Source organism: Macrotis lagotis, chromosome 1, assembly GCF_037893015.1.
Source record: "Macrotis lagotis isolate mMagLag1 chromosome 1, bilby.v1.9.chrom.fasta, whole genome shotgun sequence".
NCBI classification, from domain to species: domain Eukaryota; kingdom Metazoa; phylum Chordata; class Mammalia; order Peramelemorphia; family Peramelidae; genus Macrotis; species Macrotis lagotis.
The window spans coordinates 602,416,439-602,425,653 of NC_133658.1; the positions used below are offsets into that span (position 1 = coordinate 602,416,439).

General features: G+C 34.1%; 1 pseudogene; it reads left to right on the forward strand.

Moving 5' to 3' along the window:
* Nucleotides 1-239: 239 nt before the first annotated feature.
* On the forward strand, nt 240-2,381 carry LOC141521853 (zinc finger protein 706 pseudogene; annotated as a pseudogene).
* Nucleotides 2,382-9,215: the final 6,834 nt, after the last annotated feature.

Consider the following 9,215-nt stretch of genomic DNA (forward strand, 5'->3'; position numbering starts at 1 on the left):
TATATACCTAAATGAAAAGAAAACAAAATCCAATGAAGATGTGACTGTGAATGGCAAGTAACAAATATAAGAAGTGTAGGCCGCCCCCCCGCTGCTGCCCGGAAGCGTGGGCGGGCGTGCGCGTGCCCGCGGCGCCGTGGGGCCGCTGGGGATCGCGGCGGGCGTGCGCGTGCGCGCGGCGGCCCTGAGGCGCGGACTGTTGTGCACTCGGCCGCGGTCTCCTGTGTGGGGCGGGCGGCGGCGGCGGCCGTGCGGGAGCGCCGAGCCTGCCTCGGGCCCGGCTCCCTCCCTCCTCGCCCCGCGCGGCGCCTCCGACTCCGGACTGTCCCAGCCCCGATATGGCTCGAGGACCGCAGAAGATTCAGTCTCAGCAGAAAAATGCCGAAAAACAAGCTGGATAGAAAAGCAAGGACATGATCAGAAGGCTGCCATGATATACACCTGCACAGTCCGTAGGACACAAATGCCGGACCCCAAGGACCTTCAAACAGCACCTCGAGAGCAAACATCCTAAGACTCCACTTCCTCCAGAACTGGCTGATGTTCAGGCATAAAGTTGTTGACAGGTGAATTCATGGCACCTATTGACTCTTCTACTATCTCAGACCTTAGGTAACAAACCTGCCGCTGCTTTTCTAACAAACGGTTGATTGATCAGCAAAAATAAATAAATAAATAAATAAAGGGGCTACAGAAACTCATTTTTATGCTGTTCCCTTTTGGGCTTCATGCAAAGACAATTCTATGTAAATGTACAGTTGGGCCCTGATTTGAAAATCCCGAAAAATCAGTCCATCCTTGTTATAAAAATTTTTTTACAATTGTAATTATTTTGATGTTCATATTGTGTAAAATAACTCATTTAATAAAGTAGTACTTTGATTTTACAACATCACAGGATAAATTCTTGTAGAAGTTCTGTTTCCACCTTTACATCTGCCTTAAAATCTAATGAAGACAACAGCTAGAATTGCATTAAGTGTTGCCTCTGTCCCTTTTCCCATCAAGTTTGTTGCTTCTTCATACTAAAGCAGACTCAATACTTGCATTCCTATTATTTTAGATAGACAGCTAATAAAATAAAACATTAATTGCTGTCCTTATAAACTTGATAAATATTTTAATTTGTAGGTTCATTTAGTAAAACTCCTTAAGAATTATGTGCCATTCCCCTTTCTTCAGTTGGGCCTGTATTGGGGTGCCAATACTGAAAACAACTTAAAGACAAGTTTTGAGAAGGGAATTGCAAATTTGACAAAATAACCCTCTTCTTGCTAACCCAGAATTGGATATAAATTAAATTATTGGTTAAAGAACAGCTTAAAAAGTATTTGGTAAATGATTGAAGGAACTGAGGTTTCCTTCCTTGTGAATAATAAGGTTCTAAAGCATGTATCTACCATAATGAAAGGGATGAAAAATTATTTAACCATGTTATGTAAGATTAAACTTGGAAAATGTATAACTAGATACTGGTCCATCTTCACTCTGTAATATCGCTTTCAGAATTATTCTAGATGGTTTTAAATTAATATTTGCCAAAATATTCGGAAAGTGACTTCATTTAAATGGGCCAGTTTTTGTGACTAGTAGTAAATGCCATTTAACAGGAATGGCATATTTAAATTAAGTACCCATATGGGTGTCATTGCCTTTAAGAATGTATTTTGGTCTTATTTTTAGTCTTAAAGGTCATATACAATGGATTTGGGTTAAGGGTCTTAGAACATTTTTATGTCTATAGATTTGTTCTTATAGGTATGTTAAAGGTATTTGTGGAGAAGGGAATTCAAATGAAATTAAATCCTGCCAAGTGAAGAAAGGCTATCTTTAGGCATTGATTCTTAACAATTATTTTCATCAGAACTATATGATTAAGTTTGTTAATAGAGTATCCATTTTAACTGATTTTGATTTTTTAAAAAGTAATTGGAAGAACAGCATTCAAGTATAAACTTAGGGAATAGTAGCACACACTAGTAGCCAGATCTTTGGACACTAGATTCTATCCTTTAATTGTTGCTGTAGATTCTTCCTACAGTTTGCATCATCTGGTACATTGTATTATTACTTTTTCAACTGAGGTTTTAAGGGAAAGATCTGATGATTTGATGGAGATAGTTCATAAGAAAACTCTTGATTGTTCATCTGACCAAAAGAAAATCTTTTAGTAGTACCCTTTTCCATTTCCTAAATGTTAAATGACTATTAGTTATATGGTATCTTAATATTGATTTACCAGTATGCTAGAATTCTGCCTTTATTCATGTGCTGGGTTTTATTCTGATTAATTTCAGTTAAAAGGAAGTATTCTAAGCATAAATGTTTCTTTCAATGTATAGTGAAGTTTTTCATTTAAAAAACGTTCTCTTGGAATTTCAGTTTTTCTTTCAGTTGCCTTACTAATTGTATAATTTTTTAATAAAAGGATTTTATGTTTGCAAAAAAAAAAACAAGTATAAGAAGTGTAATACAAGAGTCAATTTTAGCCACTTCACTGAAAATCACAAGCAGTAGCAAATGTTTAGATACAGTGTGCATAGAGTTCTTGTCTTTAAAGGAAGATGATAAGCAACCTAGTAATGACTTTATGCATAAATCTACCTTTGTGGAATAGTGAATAAAGTGCTAGGCCAGGAGTCAGAGTCACCCTGAGTTCAAATCTGGCCCCAAACACTTACTTACTGATCAACCCTGGATCTCTCCCTTAATCCTGTTTACCTGAGTTCCTCATCAGTAATATGGGCTGGAGAAGGAAATTGCCAAATATCTTTGCCAAGAAAATCCCAAATGAAATCACAGATAATTGGATATGAATGAAACAACTCAACAACAACAACAATAGCAATACAAGGCATAATGTAAGAACAGAGAGCTTTCACTATTGCTCATATGTGATAGGGGAAATTTATTTCATTGTATGCCTACTCTGCCAGAATACATATTTATTATGTTCTAAATTTTCTAAACAATTCCCTTGGAGAATTACTTAGCCTGGCATCCATTTAGAAATATAAAATCATTCCTTATCACCTCAAGGAAGATATCCAGCTAGAATGTTTCAGTTGTCATGTTAAATACATTGTCAATATACGGGCCGAAGCAGTAGATACAACATTTGAAATTTCAGTATGTGCTTGTGGATTTTGGCAGATTGTAGTTCTAGCACATATTTACAACATAGTTAGGAATAAGGCCATAGGATTATTATGTTTTTGTTGATATTTAGAAAAGGACCTCAGTTGCTTTTTGAACTGTGTTTTAGAATAGAATAATAGAGAGGACCCATAACCACTAATTCACTTTACTGAAAAAAATCTTGGGGAGTATCTTAATGCCTTGTTAACATGGAAGAAAATTGAAAAAATAACTTTCTGAAACCTGAATTTACTCGCAAGTATTTTTCACTAAATCCTAAATTAAAACCTAGGTGTTATCAAAATACATGAAAAGATCAGCCAATATAAAACCACAACAGTCAGGTAATTAAGAGATTAGAAAGTTTGGAAAAATAAGTTGAATTAAATTAAATTAAAATAAGTTGAATTATAAGTTGCATTTAGATCTTCTTTCAGATACATGAGGCTACGTGGATAGTCCCTGTTCTCATTGAGTTACTAATTTACTCAGGTAAATAAATCTTTTTTATATTTTATTGTATTTTTATTTTTTCCAAAGATTTTATTTATTTTGAGTTTTCCAATTTCCCCCCAGTCTTGCTTCTTTCCCCCAAGCCCCACAGAAGGTAATTTACCAGTCTATACATTATTTCCATGGTATAAATTGGTCCATATTGAATGTGATGAGAGAGAAATCATATTCTTAAAGAAGAAAAATAAAGTATAAGAGATATCAAAATTACATAATAAGATAACTTTTTTTTCCCACTAAATTGAAGGTAGTAGTCTTTGGTCTTTGTTCAAACTCCACAATTCTTTTTCTGGATTCAGATGATATTCTCCATTGCAGATAGCCCCAAACTGTCACTGATTGTTGCACTGATGGAATGATCAATTCCATCAAGGTTTATCATCCCCCTCATGTTGCTGTTAGGGTGTACAGTGTTTTTCTGTTTCTGCTCATCTTGCTCAGCATCAGCTCATTCAAATCCCTCCAGGCTTCTCAGGGAAATAAATCTCAAAGATAATTACTGTCTTCTGAGTTGGATTAGATGAGTATTGAGGTTTTTTGAAGTGATGAGAGCCTGTGATTACTATAATCATGTATAACTTAGGAGGTTTTCCTTAGTCTTTCTAACTGTTCTTTTATAAGAGCACCTCACAAAATCTTTTCCTTGCCTTCCTTTCTCTAATTTGGTATATATGCCTGTGAGTTAGAGTTCCCTGTTTTTGTGTCTTAACCACTTAATAGAATGAACCCCACAAATTCAAAGATCAGCTATTTTTATATTTCTCTCTTTTCCCACCCTAAGTCCAGTGACTTGAACATGGTTGCAACTTGATTAATTCCTTTCTAATGGAAATGAAGGAAACACATAGTCTAATAGCTAACTTCTAATCACAGCATGATTTATTTTGGAGAAATGATATTCTATGTGTGAATTATGTATTCTATAAATTTTCATCCATAGACAGATATGAAGAAAAGCAAAACACTTCCCTCCTTTGTAGAGGTTGGGATCCATGTGGGAGAAATATTGCATATGGTAACTTTCATTTTTCTTTATTCTTCATTGTTTCATTCTGATAATTTTTTTTTTCATTTTTTCTTTAAAAGTCTTTCCTAAAAGGGGTGTCCACCTAAAAGGGTTGAGGTGGAGAAATTCAGAGAGAAATTAAGATTACATAAAAACAAAAATAAATAATAAAATATTTTCAAATATGAAATAGAATTGTATGTTCAGAGTAAGTAAATGAGTAAAATGTCATGATGGAATTCAATTAAAAATACTGATATTCACTACTGTATCCTGAAGATTTCATGAAAAAGGGTAAAAATTCCACATGTACAAAAATATTCATAGCAACTCATTTCATAGTGGTAAAGAATTGGAAATTGAGGGGATGTCCATCAATTGAGGAATGGTTGAACAAATTGTGGTAAATATATGTGATAGAATATTATTGTTCTATAAAATTTTATGAGGGATAGGATTTCAGGAAAGCCTGGAATGACTTGCATGAATTGATGCTGAGTGAAATGAACAGAACCAGAAGAATGTTATACACACTAACAACAACATGGTGTGATGATCCACATGATGGACTTGTTCGTTGAAGCAGTAAACACGCATTTCAAAAGACTTGTAATGGAAAAATATCAATCATATCCAGAGAAGGAGCTGAAGAGTTTAAATGAAGACCAAAGCTTATAACTTTTTTAAAATTTATTTTTATTAAATATATTATTTGAGTTTTACAGTTTCCCCCCCCCCAATCTTACTTCCCTCCCTCCCACAGAAAGCAATCTGTCAGTCTTTACTTTTTTCCCATGTTGTACCTTGATCCGAATGGGGTGTGATGAGAGAGAAATCATATCCTTAAAGAAGAGACAAGAAGTCTAAGAGGTAACAAGATCAGACAGTAAGATATCTGTTTTTTTTTTCTAAATTAAAGGGAATAGTCCTTGAACTTTGTTCAAACTCCACAACTCCTTATCTGGATAGAGATGGCACTCTCCTTTGCAGATAACCCAAAATTGTTCCCGATTGTTGCACTGATGGAATGAGTGAGTCCTTCAAGGTTGATCATCGCTCCCATGTTACTGTTAGGGTATACAGCATTTTTCTGGTTCTGCTCATCTCACTCAGCATCAGTTCATGCAAATCCCTCCAGGCTTCTCTGAAATCCCATCCCTCCTGGTTTCTAATAGAACAATAGTATTCCATGACATACATATACCACAGTTTGCTAAGCCATTCCCCAATTGAAGGACATTTACTTGATTTCCAATTCTTTGCCACCACAAACAGGGCTCAAAGCTTATTACTTTCAATTTTTAAAAGTTGTCTTATTATATATTGTGCAATTTTGTTATTTATAATGTATTTTCTTCCATTTGGATCTGATTCTTCTTTCACAACACGTTCAGTTTTGATTTATGTTTAACATGCTTACAAATGTGAAGTCTATATCTGATTGTTTTCTGTTGCTGGTAGGTGGGATGGAAGGGAGGGAGGGAGAAAAATCGAAAAACTTAAAGTTTTTCAAAAAAGGCAAAAACTATCATTTTTAGGTGAAAATATGAAAAAAATAGATATTAAATAAAAAATGATGTTCATGTGATTGTCATAGAATCAATGGAGTAGTGTATATAGAGGTTTAGATTTAAGGTTAGGGTGACTAGAATTCAGGAAATGCCTCTCACAGACATTGCCTATGTGACCCAATGGTGAGAGTTTAACTTTTCAGGGCTCCAGGTAACTACAATTACACTAAGAGATTAGTTGTTAAAGTAAACTGATGAAGGAAGTTTCCATACTAGGATTTATCTACATAATAAAATTACAAATGTACAAGTATGTCTCATCAGTAGGAGCAGCAACTGCAAAAAGAACAATTCAATAAAGAAGTTGTGTTCTCTGTCTTTTTTAGAAATATTTAAGGAAAGAAAAAGTTACATAAAACAATTAAGATTCTTATAGCTTATCAGAAAATCCAAGTTAGCAAGGTATTATATGGAAGACTTGGGTTATCCCCCTTTTGATTCTATGTTGAAGGGGTTATTCTTTATTGAAGAATCAAAAAGAAAACAGTTTTCCTAGGGAAGAAAGAGTCCTTTTTTCCCTTCTTAATGAGTTAAAATATGTTAGTAATTCTTCTTCTTCTTCTTCTTCTTCTTCTTCTTCTTCTTCTTCTTCTTCTTCTTCTTCTTCAAATTTAGCCCTTACTGATCTATATTCTGATTCCTTCTTATGCAATATTGCCATAATAAAAATCCTTCAAAAGTCAGAATTTATCCTGTTGATCATCATAATGTTTTTTTCTTCTTCTATTTTGCGGAAGAACTGCTAGTTAAAATCAGTTCACCAATTGCTTATGTTATTTATAAATTATACAAATATCAATAAATGAATGAATGGAAAATAATTGGTTAATGTCTTACTAGTACAAAGTACTGAACTAAGTACTGGGAACACAACTTAAAAAAAACAAGAAAGTATGTTTGCTTTTAAGTAAGTCACCTTCTAATGGACAGGAAAACTATTGATTTATCATTTTGTTGTTGGTGTTCAGTTATATCCATATCTTTGTGCTTCCATTTGGAGTTTTCTTGGCAAAGGTACTAAAGTGTTTTATCATTTCCTTCTTCAGTTAATTTTTCAGAGGGGGAAACTAGGGCAGACAGTAACCTTAATGACTTTCCTACGGTCAAATAGTTCATCTGAACTCAGGTCTTCCTGACACAGGTCTGGTTATCTATTTACTGTGCCAGCAAGTTGTTCTATGTATCATGTATTACTGTCAAGGATTTAATGGTGAGAATTTTCTTCTCTAGGTGATCAAAAACTATAGGTACTAAGTAGAAACCATAGTACCCACAAAGGCAATAGCAAGAAACCATTTCCATAAAGGGAGCTCCCAAGAATGATGGCTGCAAGGATGGGCTAGAAATGGAGGTGGCCACTCTGTCCTGGGGTTCTGGGCTTTACCTACTTGTATTAATTAGTGGTTCACAGTGGTAATAAGGATTTTAATGCATATAGTGTATAGTATACTCTTATACTCTCTCTTGCCCAGAGAAAACTTACCTTCCTTTTAATTAAACAATATTAGATGAAATATTATTTAAGACATATCTTCTGTGACATGCCTTCTTTCTTCCTGGTGAGCTAAGAGCATTTTAATGATTTCAGATATCTGGAATGATTAAAATTCTCTTAACTTACCATTTTCTTTACTTAAATATTTTCTTTACTTAAATACCTCTAAAAAGTTAGAATAAAAGAGTTTCTAAAGATTTCCTGCCCCATCCCCCATATAGCTTGCTGATGACTACAAAAGTTAAGCTTAAACTCATTTTTGTAAAACGTTAAAAGATTTTATAGAACACCTTCAGACCATTATGTAAAAATAACTAGTTTGAGAAGTCAAGAATTGGTTGCAATCTATACTGGAAGACAATTATGAATATTGATGATATTAGATCACTAAGAGGGCTAAACCAGGTTGAAGGTAACTGAGGGAGTCTCAGACTCATTGGTGAGTTTTTATGGTGCCTACCCCAAGCAGGTGACATCTTCCAATGGTGTAATGGGTGAATGAGAATAAGCCACAGTTACTCAGATGGACATCAAAGGTGGAAAGCAACTCTGAGTTGCAACTCTGACAGATGATAGTCCTTGGCAAGAATGGAATTAGTGATCTAATTAGATCTTTCAAAGGTTCAATGTGTGGAAATATATAGATAACAAAATGGGACACAAAAATGAATGGTTCATAGAATATGTGCTCTAGGAATCCAGAAGAAAGACACCACTGTGGACTAAGATTGCCCAGGAAGGTCTATGCAGGAGGTAGCATATGCCTTGAAGGATAAGACTGGATAAGGGAAGTATGATTTGGGGGGGCGTGATTTCAGCTAAAATGCTTGTATCAAATGGAAATATTTATTTTAGAGCTAATGAATATAGTTATTTTGTTAACTTTAACGGAAATGCACATTTTAAAATATAAAAAAATGAAAAACTAGAAGAGATGCTTGCATATGAAACTTTTTACTTTTATTGTGTAATTTGGCTTTTAAAAAATGTAAGTACCAATGTCATAGTACAATTTTAGGCTTTGATAACTTCAAGGAATATAAATTTACAAAGAAATAACATTTTAAAATTTCATTAAATATTAAAGAATTATTAAATTTCGTGAATTTTATTGATAAAATTTTAACTTTATTTTTAACAATATGAAACACCCTGTCCTTATTCATTGTAAGATGATTTCTAGATGACACTTTCTCAGGTAAGGAGATATCCTTTTGTTTTGGCAACTTAGTCACCTGATCAATCTCCATTGAAATACTTTGTGGAATCACATTGCAACTTATGTATTCATCAAATACTCATTCATTGAGTTAAACCAAATTTAAATTTATTAACTGTGTTACCTTGGGCAAGTCACTTAACCTATATTTGTCCTATTTTCCTCATCTGTGAAATGGGAAAAATAATCATAATCATAATCATAATCATAATCATAGTAATAATAGTATTTACCTTCCATAGTTGTTATAAGGAACAAATGAAATAATAATTA